A 17,055-nucleotide genomic window follows, 5' to 3' on the forward strand; every position below is an offset into this window, starting at 1 on the left:
TTGTTCAAACATGCAGTCAGGATGCATTGATAATTACTGGTGATCGGAATGCAGAAGTTGGAAACGAGGGATCCGTAGTTGGAAAATAAGGCCTTGGTGATAGAAACGATGCTGTGGATGGCTTGATAGAATTTGCACAACCGACTTCTTCACTGCAAATACCTTTTTTCACCGACATAAACGGTGAGTGTCACATGGGCCTCGTCAAATGGAATACACAGGAATCAAATTGACGACTTATGTGGAAACAATGGAAAAACTGAATATCGTCAGAACAAGGCCAGGGGCCGAGTGTGAAACAGACCATTAATTGCTCATATTCAAGTTCAAGTTGAAACTGAAGAAAATCAGAGCAAGTCCCCGAGAGCCCAAATACGACCTTGAGTATGTCCCACCTGAACTTAGAGACCAACTCAAAAATAGATTTGACTCTTTGAACACTAATGTACCAAGACCAGAGGAGTTGCAGAATGACATCAAGGACATCCTACGTGAAGAAAGCAAGAGGTCATTGAAAAGACAGGAGAGAAAGAAAAGACCAAGATGTATGTGAGAGGAGACTCTGAAACTTGCTCTCGAACATCGAGCAGCTAAAGCAAAAGGAAGAAATGATGAAGCAGAAGAACTGAAGATTTCAAGGGGTGGCTCGAGACGACGAAGTAAAGCATTATAATGACATCTGCAAAGAGCTGGAGGTAGAAAACCAAAAGGAAAGAACATGGTCAGCATTTCTCAAGCTGAAAGAACTGAAGGAAAAATTCAAGCCCCGAGTTGCAATAGTGAAGGATTATATGGGGAAAATATTAAACGACGCAGGAAGCAGCAAAAGTAGATGGAAGGAATGCAGTCATTATTGCCCACAGATTGCCAACTTTTTTTTTTGGTAAATCTTTAGCCATCCTGATGGAAGTGGAATGGTGGTATCTTGTTGTGGTTTTTTATTTCCATCTGTGATGGCTAATGGTGCTGAGCATCTTTTCATGTGTTTGGACACCATTTGAATGTCCAGACACCATTCGAATGTCCTCTTTGGTGAAATGTCTATTCTAGTTCTTTGCAAATTTTGTGATTGGGCTAGTTGTTTTTTTGTTGTTATTTTGGCCCTACATTTTCTTTTATGATTTTTATGGTTTTAGTTTGCACACTTAGGTCCTTATTCTATTTTGTGTTTGTTTTTGTGTATGATGTGAGGCATGGATCCTGTTTTATTTTTATGCATGCAGAAATCCAGTTTTCCCTGTGCCATTTATTGAAGAAACACCATTGAATAGACTTAGCACTCTTGTCAAAAATAAACCCAAACTTGTTGCCATCAACTCGATTATGACTCATAGTGATCCTTTAGGACAGAATAGAGCTGCCTACCTTTTGTTGAGCAGCCAAGCTCTTAACCACTGTGCTACCAGGACTCCTGCCAAAAGTTAGTTGACCATAAATGTGTGGGTTTATTTCTGGACTCATTCTATTCCATTTGAGTATGTGTCTATTAGTACTAGGCCGTTGTGATTATTGTAGCTGTACAGTATGTTTTAAAATCAGGAATGTGAGTCCTTCTACTTTATTCATTTCTTTCAACATTGCTTTAGCTATTCGAGACCTCCTGTCATTCCATATAAAGGTGAGGATTGTTTTTTTCATTTCTGTAAAGAAGGCTGTTGGAATTTTGATCAGGATTGTATTGAATGTATAGATCGCTTTGGGTCGTATGGAGATCTTCGCAATATTAAGTATTCCAGTCCATGAACATGAAAGATCTTTCCATTCATTTAAGTCTTCTTTAAGTTCTTTAATCAGTGTTTTTTAATTTTCATTGTATATATCCTTCACATCTCTGGTTAGATGTATTTCTAGGTATTCTCTTAAATGCTATTATAAATGGAATGTTTTCCTAACTTCCCTTTAAGATTTCTCATTGCTGGTGTTTAGAAACCCAGCTGACTTTTACCTTATGCCCTGAAAGTTTGGCCAAATTTCTCTATTAGCTCAAGAACGTTTCTTTTGGACTCTGGGATTTCATGTTGAGCTTTTCATAAACTGTTCCTTTTTAAGTCCCTTTGCCTTTCCCCTTACTGCTACTTAAGTCTTAGGTTATGTGACATCTAATGTAAAACTCATTGTACTACTTGTAACTTTTGCTGTAAAAGTAAATTTAAGCACTGGTAACTTTATTAGAAAGGAGACCAGGTGGCGCAATGTGCCTGGCTGCTAACTGAAAGTTCAGCAGTTCAAACTCAGGTGTGCCTTATTTTATTTAAGATACTTAGTATAAATTTTGTTTCTTCTTGGAAAAACTGCCTATGCGGATACCTGAGGCTATTTCAAGGTTTACTGGAGGCTAGCCAAACTGGAGGCTGGATTTTTAACATTTGATAGTATGGTTTTTCAGTTGAAATTGCTTTACATCAAAAAGCAGGATGAACTTGAGGATGTTTAGTCATGTTATACAGGTCTGCACCTTTTATGGGCATTTTCTCAAGTTTCTTTAGAAGTTGATGGCCTTTGAATTTTATAGCACTTCAGTTTTTTTGATATATTATTAGCTTGATTACACACCATTTCCCTGTTTTCTTTGTTTGAAGGTATACTCTTTGTTGTTTAAAGGGAATCTAGTAATCAACATTGGAAAACAATTTCTTCAGTGAAGATTGTTCTACAGATAGTCCAGGGTTCTGTTCTGATGACTCCATTGTATGTCATTTGTGGTGAAAGTCAAATACCCCTTTTCTTCTTAGTTTTTATTATTGCCTTTTATTATTGAGTATCTTTATAAATCCGATATTTGTCAGTGTCAGCGTTGTAACAGTGAAGACAGTGTAAGGTATGTGTGCAGTTGAGTCACTGTATGTCATTAGAGTTGAACATTTTCCAACTTTCTATCCAGTATGAGCCCCAACACAGACTTCATTGTAGACTAGGCCGTAGCTTGCTGTACCAGTGTTTTGATCAGTAAATCACAACATTGACCATCTGCAAGTGAATATCTGAGAATGAAAACACCAGCAAATTACATGCTGCAACATTGTGTGCAGTACATATTACTAACCATAAGATGTACCAAAAAAAAAAAAAAGGATAAGTATAAGTGCAGTTCGTTGTAACTTGAATACGTCATAACTCGGGGACTACCTGTACATATTTTGACTGTTGGAAATTGCTTTTGGTTTATTTATTATCAGCCAGTATTCAAATCTGTCTTTCAAAATCAGTTGTGATCATTGTTCTGCAGAAGATCTGTCAGGTGGTAATGTTTGATAACGTGGAAATTCCCCCTTAGAACACATTTCTCAGGAGAGAAGCCCTGCTATTGAAGTCAGTAGGCTCCCCCAAACTGCCATTCCTATGGCTTGCTACAAGAGCAGTCCGTTTTAGAGGGAAAAAATACTGTTTGCTGCATTGAGTCAGTTCTGTCTCATGGTGACCCCATGTATGTCAGAGCTCCATAGAGTTTTCAGTGGCTTATTTTTTAGAAGTAGATCACCAGGTCTTTCTTCCAGCGTACCTCTAGGTGGACTCAAACCATTCTGTTCACAGCTGAGGCTTTGTTTCAGAGGAAATCTTTGTCTTTTACATAGAGTTATAGCAAAATGTTTTTCAACATGAGCCATTATTTAAATCCTATTTCTTGAGTTTTAAAAACTTAAGTTGTAATTTGAACAGCTTTGTATTGCTGAGCCTTTACTTTTGTTGGATTGTGATCTATTTTTTGTGCAAACTTTTTTATTGCACTTTAGGTGAAAGTTTATAGCTCAAATTAACTTCTCATGCAAAATTTATACACATATTGTTATGTGACACTAGTTTCAACCCCTATAATGTGACAGCACACTCCCCCTTTCCACCCTGGGTTTCCTGTGTCCATCCAACCAGGTCCTGTCCCTTGGTCTCGTGTATCTGCTTGAGCTAACAAGCACACTCTTCACAGTCTAATCTTTGTCTGAAGAGTGGGCTTCGGGAATGGTTTTAGTTCTGGGTTAACAGAACATCTGGGGGCTATGGCTTTGAGGGTTCCTCCAGTCTCAGACCATTAAATCTGGTCTTTTTACATGAATTTGAGTTCTGTATCACAGTCTTCTCCTGCGCTGTCAGGAGTTCTCAGTTGTGTTCCCTGTCAGCGCGGTCATTGGTGGTATCCAGGCACCATCTAGTTCTTCTAGTCTCACGCTGATGGAGTCTCTGGTTTATGCAGCCCTTTCGTCTCTTGGGCTGTTCTTTGTGTCTTTGGCGTTCTTCATTCTCCTTTGCTTTGGGCTGGTTGGGACGAATTGATGCATCTTAGATGGCCCCTCGCAAGGTTTTAAGACCCCAGATGCCACTCACCAAAGTCCTGCGTACTTTTCTTATAATGTACTTCTACGTTTCAGTAGTTAATGATTTTTAAATTGAAAGTTCAATTTTCTTAAAAGTTGAGAAGACTTAATTAGAATTTAGTAATCTTGATGCCATTGTTTCATTAAGAAGAATTAAGTAATCCAGGTGTCAAGTTTGGTTCATGGTTCCATTTATTCCTGTTAGCCTTAACTTTACTTAAGGCAATATATATAAAAGTAATACATGTATAAAACCATATATTAAGAAAGTTCAGTTAAAAAATAAATGCTAATGAATTTAGTAGATATTCAACAGTATGTAGAATACTCAAGATAGTACAGTAGAACGAATGCCAGTTCCTCATGGAAGTATACAAAAGATACTTTTTTGTTTATTGATGCCATGGCTTGTTTGAAAAAATAAATTTAAGTTAGGGCTTCTAACTGGGATCATGGATCACTGAGGTTCATTAGGAGCTCTCTGAAATCTGTTTAAATTACATACAGAGTTTTGTACATGCACATACATACATTTTGGGGAATGGAGTCCATCCAATTCTCAGAACAGGTGAATAACTTAAAAAGAGTTTTGAAAAGATCACTAATCTGGTATAGTGCTCTCCGATAGTTTTAGATCATGTACCCCTAACAGTTAAAAGAAATGAGTACAAATGTGTAGGATTGTGTATTTATTCCTAATTTTAATTTTGTGCCGTACTTGTAATATTTCAGTTATATTATAAACTCTCATAAGGTTGAGATAATAAACACAGACCTGCACCCGATGTAAAATCTGGGGTGCATTTTCTCCTCATGGGAGAACACTTACCCAAGGTATTCCTAGCTCAGAGGCATATCTAAGGAATGGCAGGTATGGCATTTGCCCTGGGTGCTAATTTGGGGGGGAGAGGGGAGGCGGGGTGTAGAGCGCACAGGCCCCACGGCATCACTGAGCAGTTTCTATTAACCTGGTATGGCCCAACATCCTTCCTCAAAGCATGGAAGGTGTGCAGTTGTAATTTTCATGTAGTGCCATAATGTGTTAAGTAAAAAATCAAGTACTTGATTTGTATTTTTGAGCTGATATTATGGTAAAGTTACGTAATGTTGGACAGGGGTGCAATTTCAGTACTTGCCATAGGCTCTATTTTTGATAGATAAGCCTCTGTCCTAGGGTAAGAGAGCCTTTGTTGTGACGCAGCGTAGATTTCTTGTATGCCCTGCCAACGGGACAGGGTAGAATAAATTCTTGTAGCTACGAAAGGAATCAGATTTCGTTGTAGAGTTTTGGTTTGTAAGGTTTCAAGCATTGGTGTGCTGAGGGATATGAAGTAGGAATATAGCAAAATAGACTAAGAAAATAAATGTTTCTAAATTGTTAGCAGATTTGAAATTTACTTAGTTGTTAGGATTTTGTAGTGTTTGTTCTAATACCAGATGATAAAACTTACCTGAATTTTAGTTCATGTTCTTTGAAGAAATGGCATATTTTTAATGAAAACCCTTATTAGATGGAAATAATCAAATGAGGTAAAAACTTTAATCTTAACAGAACCTTATTACTGTTAACGTTTCTTTACAAGAGTTAATACTTCTGTTTTCGGTGGATTCTTGAAATCAGTTATTTTTTAAAAAGGCTAAACGTGATTTTCTTTTATTCCTAGGATTATAAAAGAAATCATGGGTGAAGACATTTAAAATTCGGCTTCCAGCGTAATTCAGAACAGTTAAAAGTCTAGGAATGCTGGGATCATATTTCTTTCAGGTTAGCCAACATTTGTTAATTACTTTATATTATCTCATGAAGTATTTATTTATTCTTGATTTCTTTAATTAGTCTACCCGATTGTGATTATATTGAGTTTAACTCAGTGTTTTGAGTTACTGGAATATTAGTGAATAGTTTATAGCTGAAGTTGAAACCTATACAACTCTGCCTGTCTTCTTATTAAATCCCTGGCACCACTGACATTTTTGTTTCTAGGGAAGCTTGGAGGTTATTTTTAGATCCAAATTGTCATCCTATTTCCTCACTGGAAGTACTGTGTATGGAATTTATTTATATTTAGGTAAAAATGGACTGACAGTAGAAATGACATACTAAACAGGTCTTACTTACAAAGAAAAAAAAAATTCCCTTGGAATATCTTGAGATCCCAAATCTAAAATTTTAGTCTTATACTCCATTGCCATTGGAAAGTGTCTGAGTAATCTTAAAAAATGGTATAGTATCACAGCATCAGATCCATATTAAGGATACTTTCTCCATTTCTCCCCCACTTCTTTTAGCTCTTTTGTAGATAGGCCTCAAATTTTCTAATCTTGTGTTATATCAGTCATAACACCCTTTCCTCACTTATCAATATGGTTTAGGTTTCAAAGACCAGATTCAAAGACCAAAAGTAGAGGATGACTACGTCATTACATAAGAGCCAAATTACTTCATTATGTAACTGCCAAACCACTGAGAATCATGGCCCAGCCAAGTTGACACATAACCTTAACCAATCACAGCCAGTGTTATTCTTGCCTCGCACGTTGGTGTTTGTTACTGCCAGACATATGTCATTAATGTGCAAAATAGTCGAACAGGAAGTTTTTTAGATTGTCTTAAATGCAAAATGTCAAATAATGAGATAATGAGTGAGGAATAGGTTTAATAATTGAAAACACTTTTCAGCTGTCTCTTGAAGCAATGGTTGAAACTGAACAAGTGGTTCTCAAATGTTTAAGGGGCATCAGAATCACCTGGTGGGATTGTTGAAACAGACTGAGGGTAGATTAAAGATCGCGGGCTAGTCAGATGTATCAGTCCATTACCTCTGCAGCAAGGACCTGAGAAACAAAATGAAATAGATACAGATGACAACCTTAGAACCCTGAGCATCAAATGAAAGTGTATAGAATTAGATACAACACTGACTGGAAAAATAAACTGAATGATAGCAGACGGGGAAAGATAACGGAGTAGTGGTACACTGCTAGATAGCCTGGCACAGCGGGACGATTTTGAGACAAAGCCAGCAGTGACTCTTGGTGAGGAGCAAAGGAAGACAGTATCACAGAACTCCCAATAGGAGATAGAGAAATTATGTCAATATATTCAGAGTCTAGCAAGGCGAGGAAGATATGAACTGGAAAGTATAGGAGGGAATGTACAGGAAAGAGGACAAGAGCTTCAGAGACCCCAGCATACCCAGAGCAGGTAGCGAGCCAGTAATGAGAGACAGAGTGACTCTCCAGCAGTGGTACGTGGCCAGTATGGTGGGTGGCATGCACAGGGCCATATTCAAATGCCCCCCCGCCCCTTCACTTTCTCTGCCCGCTCCCGGCTACCTGTCCCTCCGCTACCTACTCAGGCAACTACCTGTGTGTGTGCTCTCAGCTGACCACCCTGTCCTGGAATGAAAGGAGCGAATCAGTGCACTTGAACGCCCACCTTGGTCCTTGTCCATCGTCTACCCATCTGGTGAGTGTTTCTGAGCATTCATGTACCTCTGGATAGCGCTCACCCAGTACACCCTCAGCTGTCTCACTAAAACAGTGAACAGCAAAGAGGGCTCAGCTTGCCTGCCATTGGTCCTTCCAGTTGAGAGCAAGAAGTGAACGTCCCTGTGACACCACATGAACGATCACCAAGGACGCTCCACCTGCCTACAGTGGTAAAACAAAATCATAAATAAAACAACACACTAAATGCTTTGAAGATAGCAAACAATATCAAATCATATAAAGAAACAAGACAAGATGGCTCAACCAAATGACCAAATAAAGGGTCAGAAAATCTTGTGAGGAAATGATAAGAACTGCTTGATAATGAATTCAAAAGGCTTGTATTTAGGGTCCTCAAAGAGGTCAATGAAAAAACAGACAAAACCCTAGAAAATTTCAGGAAAACAATAAACGAAATCCAATGCCGTTGAGTCGATTCCAACTCATAGCGACCCTGTAGGACAGAGTAGAACTGCTCCATAGAGTTTCCAAGGAGTACCTGGTGGATTCAAACTGCCGATCCTTTGGTTAGTAGCCATAGCACTTAACCACTACACCACCAGAGTTTCCCAGGAAAACAGTACAAGAACAAAAATGACAAACAGACAATTTAGAAATCATACAAAACTAGCCACTACAAATCTAGAATAACAATAAAATATCAGAAGGAGATAACTCAATGAAAGAACATAAAATTAGAATGGAAACAGTGGAAGAATTAGAGAAATAGAGGGCAAATCCCTTGATACCAATTTGTTTGAGGATCAGAAAAAAGAATAATAATAAAAACAAAGCCTAACAGTTATGTGGGACAGTACGAAGAAGGTAAATAACACGTGAAGGGAGTTCCAGGAGTAGAGAAGTTTTGTTGGAAGAAAACTTCCACAATATCATGAAAGACCAGAAGATTTCCATCCAAGAAGCTCAGCAAATCCCATACAGGATACAAAAAAAAAAAAAAACAAAACCCATTGCTGTCTGTCGAGTCGATTTCGACTCATAGCGACCCTATGGGGCAGAGTAGAACTGCCTCATAGAGTTTCCAAGGAGTGCCTGGTGGATTCGAACTGCTGACCCTTTGGTTAGCAGACGTAGGGTTTAACCACTATGCAACCAGGGTCTTCCCATACAGGATAAAAAACCCCTCAAAAGAAAGTCACCAAGACATAATGAAACTTTGCACGTTGAAAGAAACAATTCTGAGCAACTTGGGGAAAAATGAGATATTACGGACAAAAGAACTCCAGTAAGACTCTATTTTGGTGAGTAGCATCTGGGGTCTTAAAAGCCTGTGAGTGGCCATCTAGGATACTCCATTGGTCTCACGCCTTTGGAAACAAGGAATAATGAAGAAAACTAAAGATAAAAGGGAAAAGATTAGTCCAAAGGACTAATTGACCACATCTACCATGGCCTCCACCAGACTGAGTCTAGTACAACTAGTTGGTGCCCGGCTACCACCACTGGCTGCTCTGACAGGGATCACAATAGAGGGTTCTGAACAGAGCTGGAGAAGAATGTAGAATAAAATTCTAACTCACAAAAAAACCCAGACCTACTGACCTGACGGAGACTGGAGAAGCCCTGAGAGTACAGCTGCCGGACACCCTTTCAGCTCAGTAATGAAGTCACTCCTGAGGTTTACCCTTCAGCCAAAGATTAGACAGTCCCATAAAACAAAACAGGACTAAAGGGACACACAAGCTTGGGGGCAAGGACTACAAGGCAGGAGGGGACAGGAAAGCTGGTAATAGGGAACCCAATGTCAAGATAGGAGAGTGTTGACATGTTATGGTATTGTTAACCAGTGTCATAAAACAATATGTATACTGTTTAATAAGAAACCAGTTTGCTCTGTAAACCTTCATCTAAGTATCAATGGGGAGAAAAAACAAAACACTAAGCTCTGATTTCTCAGCAGAGACTATGCAGGCAAGAAGGCAACGGAATACAGATATAAAACCCTAAAAGAAAAGAATTGCCAACCAAGAATCATTCCCAGAAAAACTCTCTCTCAAATACCATGGCAAAATTCAACATTCTCAGATAAACAGAAGTTAAGGAATTTGTAAAAACCAGACCTTCCTTACTAGAAATATTAAAGGGAGTCCTAATGATGAAACTGTCAACACACACACACACACACCCCAGTAATAAGTTCAAATCTATTGATAATCACACAGAAAGTAAATGGGTTACATGTACCAGCCAAAAGACAGAATATGCCAGAATGGATAAAAAACATTACCCATCAATATGTTGCCTACAAGATACACAACCTAGACACAAAGACTTAAATATGTTAAAAATCAAAGGATGGAAAAAATACAGCAAGGAATCAGTAACTAAAAAACAGCAATATTAATCTCTGATAAAAAAGACTTTAAATGAAAGTCCATCATAAGAGACAAGGATAGTATATAATGATCCACCAGGAGGACATAACTTTGATAAATATCTATGCATTCAATGACAGTGCTCCAAAATACATAAAACAAACCCTAGCAGAAATGAAAAGAGAAATAGAGAGTTCTAAAATAATAGTAGTAGTCTTTTAACATGCCACTTTTGATGATGATGGACAGAGCAACTAGAAAAAAACTCAGCAAATATACAGAAGATCTAAACAAAATCAACCAACTTGACGTCACAGACATACAAAATACTCCACTCAAGAGCAGCACAATATACATTGTTCCATAGCACACATGGATCATTCTCCAGAATAGACCATAAATGTTAGGCCACGAAACATCTTCTCAGATCACAGTGCTATAAAATTAGAAATCAGTAACAGGAAGAACAAGGAAAAAAATTCAAATAGTTGGAACAGCGCCATGCTTCAAAACCAGTGGGTAAGAGAAGAAACTAAAAGGAAATAAAAAAAATTCCTAGAATCAAATGAGAATAAAAATACAACAAACCAAAACCTTTGGGACACAGCAAAAGCACTGCTCAGAGGCCAATTTATAGCAATAAATGCACACATCAAAAAAGAAGGGCCAAAATCAATACCTTAACTTTACAACTCAAACAAAAGAAAAATTGCTGCAAGTGAAGCCCACAGCCACCAGAAAAAAGGAAATGATAAAAGATTAGAGCAGAAATAAACAGAAAAGCAATCGAAACAATCAAGACTAGAAGTTGGTTCTTTGAAAGAATCAATAAAACCACCAAACCACTGGCCAAACTGACAAAAGAAGCAAATAACCCAAATAAGAAATGAGTTACATCACAACAGAACCAACTGAAGTAAAAGGAATCATATCAATACTACAAAAAAGTTATACTCCATCATATTTGAAAACCTAGAGGACAAGGACAAATTCTTAGAAACACACTACCTACCTAAACTAACAGAAACTGAGGTAGAAAATCTGAAGAGAATCATAACAAAAGAAGAAATTGAAGAGGTCATAAAAATTGACCACCACCAACAAAAAAGCCCTAGAGAGTTCTACCAAACATTCAGAGGTAAGTTTGACATAAATACTTCTCAACCTATTCCAGAACATAGAAAAGGAAGGAATACTCCCAAATTCATTTCTGTGAAGCCAGCATAACCTTGACACCAAAGCCAGGTAAAGACACCACTAAAAAAGAAAATTATAGACTAATCTGCCTCGTGAACATTGGTATCAAAATTCTAGCTAATAGAATCCAACAGCATATCAAAAAAAAAAAAAAAAAAAAAAACACATCACCACCAAATGGTATTTATACACGTATGCAAGGATGGTTCAGCATTAGAAAATCAATCAATGTAATCCACCACATAAATAGACCAAAAGAAAAGAATTACATAATCATCTCAATTGATGCAAAAAAGACATTTGATAAAGTACAATGGTCTTTCCTGATAAAAACTCTCAGCAAGATAGGAATAGAATAGAAATTCCTCAACATAATTAAAGGCATATATATTCTCAAGAGGGAGAAACCAAAAGCATTCCCCCTGAGAATGGGGACCAGTCAAGGATGCCCTTGATAACCAGTCTTATTCAACACTGTGCTGGAAGGCCTAGCCAGAGCAATAAGATAATAAGGGAAATAAAGGCCATCCAAATTGGTAAGAAGAAGTAAAACTATCCCTATTCCGGGATGATACGATCTCATACATAGAAAATCCCAGAGAATCCACAAGAAAGCTACTGAAACTAATAGTGGTATTCAATATACAACGTAAGAACAACATACAAAAGTCAATCGATTTCTCTACACTAACAAAGAGAACTCCAAAAAGGAAATCAGAAAAACAATACAAATCTTTACCACCCCTAATTTTTAGGGTTATTTATAGCAACCTATAGGACAGAGTAGAACTGCCTCATAGAGTTTCCAAGGAGCGCCTGATGGATTCGAACTGCCTGTTAGCAGCTGTAGCTCTTAACCACTATGCCCCTCAGGGTTTCCAAGACTCACATAATGAAAAGTACAAAATACTACTGCAAGAAATGAAGAGACCTTCATGAATGGAAATACCATGCTTGTGGATAGGATGATGTTAACATTGTGAAAATGTCAACACTACCCAAAGTAATCGATAGATACAAGTCAATCCTCATGAAGATCTGAGATGGAAAAACTAATCACCAACTTTATATGGAAACAAAAGAGCCCCCAGATAAGTAAAACATTACCGAAAAAGAAGAGCAAAGTAGGAGGCCTCACACTACTATATCTTAGAACCTACTATACAGGTACAGGAGTGCCAAAACAGCCTCGTAGTGATACAACACATAGACCAATGGAACAGAATTGAGAACCCAGAAATAAATCCATCCACCTATGGATACCTGATCTTCTGCAAAGGGTCGAAGTCCATTAACTGGGGAAGAGATAGCACCTTCAACAAATGGTGCTGGCAAAACTGAATTTCCATTTGCAGAATATGAAACAGGGTCCATACCTCAGAGCATACTTAAAAATTAACTCAGAATGGATGAAAGACCTCATTGTAAAACCTAAAACTCTAAAGTTCATGAAAGAAAATGTATGGTCAGGGCTAATTCATGGCAAAAATAGAACACCAAGCATAACTAAAAATGTACCAACTCCAGAAGGTGAACTACATAACTAAAAAAAAAAACCTGAAAATTAAGTAGTTATGCTCATCAAAAGACTTTTCCAACAGAGTAAAAAGAGAACCTACAAATTGGGAAAAAACTTTGGCAACGAAATAGCTGATACAGGTTTAATCTCTAAAATATACAGAAAACTTGAACTCAGCAAGAAAAGACGAGGCAAAGGATATGAACAGACACCACCAAAAGAGGACATTCAGGTAGCCACCAAATATATGGTCACCAAATCACTATCTTTAGCCATGAGAGAAACGCAAATCAAAACCATCTCACCTTTGCAAGAATGGCACTGATCAAGAATTCAGAAAACAGTAAATGCTGGCTAGGTGTGGAGAGACTGGAACATTTATGCGCTGCTGGTGGAAATGTAAAATGGTGCAACCACTGAAAAAAAGGACGCTTTCTTAAAAAGCTAGAAATAGAAATACCATATGATCTGGCAATCCCACTCCTAGGAATATATCCTAGAGAAATAAGAGCCATCACATGAATAAAAATATGCATACTCATGCTCATTGCACCATTATTCACAATAGCAAAAAAGATGGAAATAGCCTAAGTGTCCATTAACAGATGAATGGGTAAACAAATTATAGTACATACAGACATTGGAATACTATGCAACAACAAAGAAAAATGAAGAATCCGGGAAACATCGCACAACATGTATGAATCTGGATGGCATTACGGTGAATGAAATAAGTCAGTCACAAAAGGACAAACATTGTATGAGACAACTATTATAAAAATTCAAGAAAAGGTTTACACACAGAAAGAAACAATCTTTTATAGTTATGAGGAAGGGGTGGGGGGGAGTTACTGGATGGTAGACAAGTGTTAACCTTGGTAAAGGGGAAGACTGCACAATATAGGGAAAGTCAGCACAACTTGACCAAGGCAAAGGAAGACTCGTACAGGAACACAAAGGAAAAAAAAGGCAAGCACTATAAATACCATAGCTTATACAACAACAGTATAAACAAATAATAGCAGATATATGTAGTCAGATACAAATGTTGAATTGGGGAAGGAGGGCATATAGGAATATACCCACCAAGTGCTCCTTGGAAACTCTATGGGGCAGTTCTACCCTGTCCTATAGGGTCGCTATGAGTCGGAATCGACTCTACGGCACTGGGTTTAGTTTTTGGTTATTTATATGTACAGTATGTATATTCATATATGTAATAGAACACAAACGGGGCAAAGTCATAGATACTTCCTAAATACATCCAAACACCAAGTTACTGGGGCTGAGGGCTGTGGATCATGGTCTCTGGGGGTATCTAGGTTGGCTGGCATAACATAGTTCATAAAGAGTATGTTCTGTGTCCTACTTTGTTGTCAGTAGCATCTGGGGTTTTTTTTTTTTTTTTTTTTTTCCATGTGATTTAGGTGAAAGTTTACAGCTCAAGTTAATTTCTCATACAAAAATTTATACACATTGTTTTGAGACATTAGTTGCAATCCCCACAATGTGACAGCACACTCCTCCTTTCTAACCTGGGTTCCATGTCCATTCAACCAGTTCCTGTCCCTTTCTGCCTTCTCATTTTGTCTCAGGACAGGAGCCGCCCATTTGGTGTCCTGTATCTGATTGAACTAAGAAGCACACTTCTCACATGTATTTTTTGTTTCATAGTCCTGCCTGATCTTTGTCTGAAAACCTTGGTGGTGTAGTGGTTAAGTGCTAGAGCTGCTAACTAAAAGGTCGGCAGTTTGGATCCACCAGGTGCTCCTTGGAAACTCTATGGGGCAGTTCTACTCTGTCCTATAGGGTCACTATGAGTCAAAATTGACACGATGGCAACGGCTTTTGTTTTTTAATCTTTGAAGAGTGGACTTTGGGGATGGTTTCAGTTCATTTTCGGGGACTCCTCCAGTCTCTGTCAGACCATTAAGTCTGGTGTTTTTATGTGAACTTGAGTTCTGCTCCACATTTTCCTCTCGCTCTCTCTGGGACTCAGTTGTGTGCTAGTGGAGTCTCTGGTTTCTGTGGTCCTTTAGTCTCTTGGCCTAGTATTTTCCTTACGCCTTTGGTTTTCTCCATTTCCCTTTGCTTCAAGTGGTATGGGACAAGTTGGTGCTTCTTAGATGGCCACTCGCAAGCTTTTAAGACCCCAGATGCCACTCACCAGAGTAAGATGCAGAACATCTTCTTAATAAACCTTGTTATGCTAGTTGACCTAGATGCCCCCTGAAACTGCGGTCCCCAGGCTCGAGCCCCCGTTACTTTGTCCCTCAAAGTTTGGATGTGTCCAGGAAGCTTACTAGCTCTTGCTTAGGTCCTGTTGTGCTGACTTCCCCTGTATTGTGTGTTTTCCTTCCCTTCACTGAAGTTGATCTTTGTCTACTATCTAGTTAAGTGAATTCCCCCCACCCTTGTACCATCAAAATTTTTTTTCTGTTTAAACCTTGAGTTCTTATAATAGTGGTTTCACACAATATTTTTGTGACTAATATCACTCACCATAATGCCCTCCAGATTCATCCATGATGTGAGATTTTTTTTGCAGATTGATCATTGTTATTTATCATTGTGTGTTTGTACCATGATTTGTTTATCCATTTGTCTGTTGATGGGCACCTAAGTTGTTTCCTTTTTTTTTTTTTTGCTATTGTGAAAATGCTGCAGTGAACATGGGTGTGCATATTCTATTTGTGTGACTGCTCTTATTTCTCTAGGATATATTCCTAGCAGTGGGATTGCTGGATTGTATGGTATTTCTATTTGAAGCACCAAATCATTTTCCAAAGTTGTCACATGTTATGTTCCCACCAGCCGTGCGTAAATAAGTGTTCCAGTCTCTCCACAATTTCTCCATTTAGTTTAGGCCCAGCTTTAATCCATTTGGATTAGGGTGAGATGGTATTTCATTGTACTGTTGATTTGCATTTCTCTAATGGCTAATGATTGTAAGCGTTTCCTCATGTGTCTGTTAGCCGCCTGAATGTCTTCTTTGGTGAGGTGTCTGTTCATATCCTTTGCCCATTTTTTTTATTGGATTATTTGCCTTTCTGTTGTTGAGGTGTTGGCAGTGTCTTGTAGATTTAAGAGATTAGACCTTTATCAGGTATGTCGTAGCCAAAAAATTTTTGTTTTTCTTTCTACTCTTTTGGTGAAGTCTTTTGATGTGCGTAAGTGTTGGATTTTTAGGAGCTCCCAGTTTCTCTTGGCTGGTATTTGTGCGTTGTTAGTTATGGTTTGTATACTATTTATGCTATGTATTAGGGCTCCTAGTGTTGTCTCTTTTTTTTCTTCATGATCTTCAACATTTTATATTTAGGTCTTTGAACCATTTTGAGTTAGTTTTTGTGTATGGTGTGAAGTCTGGGTCCAGTTTCTTTTTTTGGCAAATGGATATCCACTTAGGCCAGCACCATTTGCTAAAAAAAAAAAAAGAGACCGTCTTTTCCCCATTTAATGGACTTTCTGCCTTTGTCAGTATCAGCTGCCCGTTGGTGGATAGATTTACGTCTGCGTTCTCAATTCTGTTCCACTGGTCTATATCTGTTACTGTACTAATACCAGGCTGTTTTGACTACTGTGGCGGTATAAAAGGCTCTAAAATCTGGTAGTGTGAGGCCTCCTACTTTGCTCTTATTCTTCGGCAATGCCTTACTTACCCAGGGTCTCTTCCCGTCCCATGGTGATTTGTTTCTACATGTTGTTAAAAAATGACTTTGGAATTTGGATCAGGATTGCATTACATCTGTACATCGCTTTGGGCAGAATCGACAATTTCAGTGTTGGTTCTATCCATGAGCATGGTAGGTTTTTCTGTTTATGTAGGTCTCTTGGTTTCTTGCAGTAGTGTTTTTGTAGTTTTCTTTGTATAGGTCTTTCATGTCTCTGTTTAGATTTATTCCTTAGTACTCCAACAAAGAGAACTTTGAAAAGAAAATCACCAAAATCAATACTGTTTACAATAGCCCCCAAGATTAAGCAAAAATAAAATTAAAAATATTTTTTAATCTTGGGGGCTATTGTAACCGGTATTGATTTTGGTGATTTTCTTTTCAAAGTTCTCTTTGTTGGTGTAGAGGAATTCAACTGATTTTTGTATGTTTATCTTATATTCTGATACTTTGCTGAAATCTTCTATTAGTTTCAGTAGTTTTCTCGTGGATCCTTTGGCTTTTCTGTGTTTAAGAGCATAAATCATCTGTGA

The 17,055-nt window shown here is 38.1% G+C and overlaps 1 long non-coding RNA gene across 1 annotated transcript in view; it reads left to right on the forward strand.

Moving 5' to 3' along the window:
* The window catches only part of LOC111751672 (uncharacterized), a 44,463-nt gene that overhangs the window by 21,895 nt on the left and 5,513 nt on the right, over nt 1–17,055 (forward strand). Inside the window, exons 3-4 of the long non-coding RNA XR_010319121.1 lie at nt 5,972–6,072; nt 7,693–7,776. This is a non-coding gene — a long non-coding RNA (uncharacterized LOC111751672). The remainder of the gene's footprint in view (nt 1–5,971; nt 6,073–7,692; nt 7,777–17,055) is intronic.

The sequence above is a fragment of the Loxodonta africana genome, chromosome 23 (genome assembly GCF_030014295.1).
Source record: "Loxodonta africana isolate mLoxAfr1 chromosome 23, mLoxAfr1.hap2, whole genome shotgun sequence".
Taxonomy (NCBI): domain Eukaryota; kingdom Metazoa; phylum Chordata; class Mammalia; order Proboscidea; family Elephantidae; genus Loxodonta; species Loxodonta africana.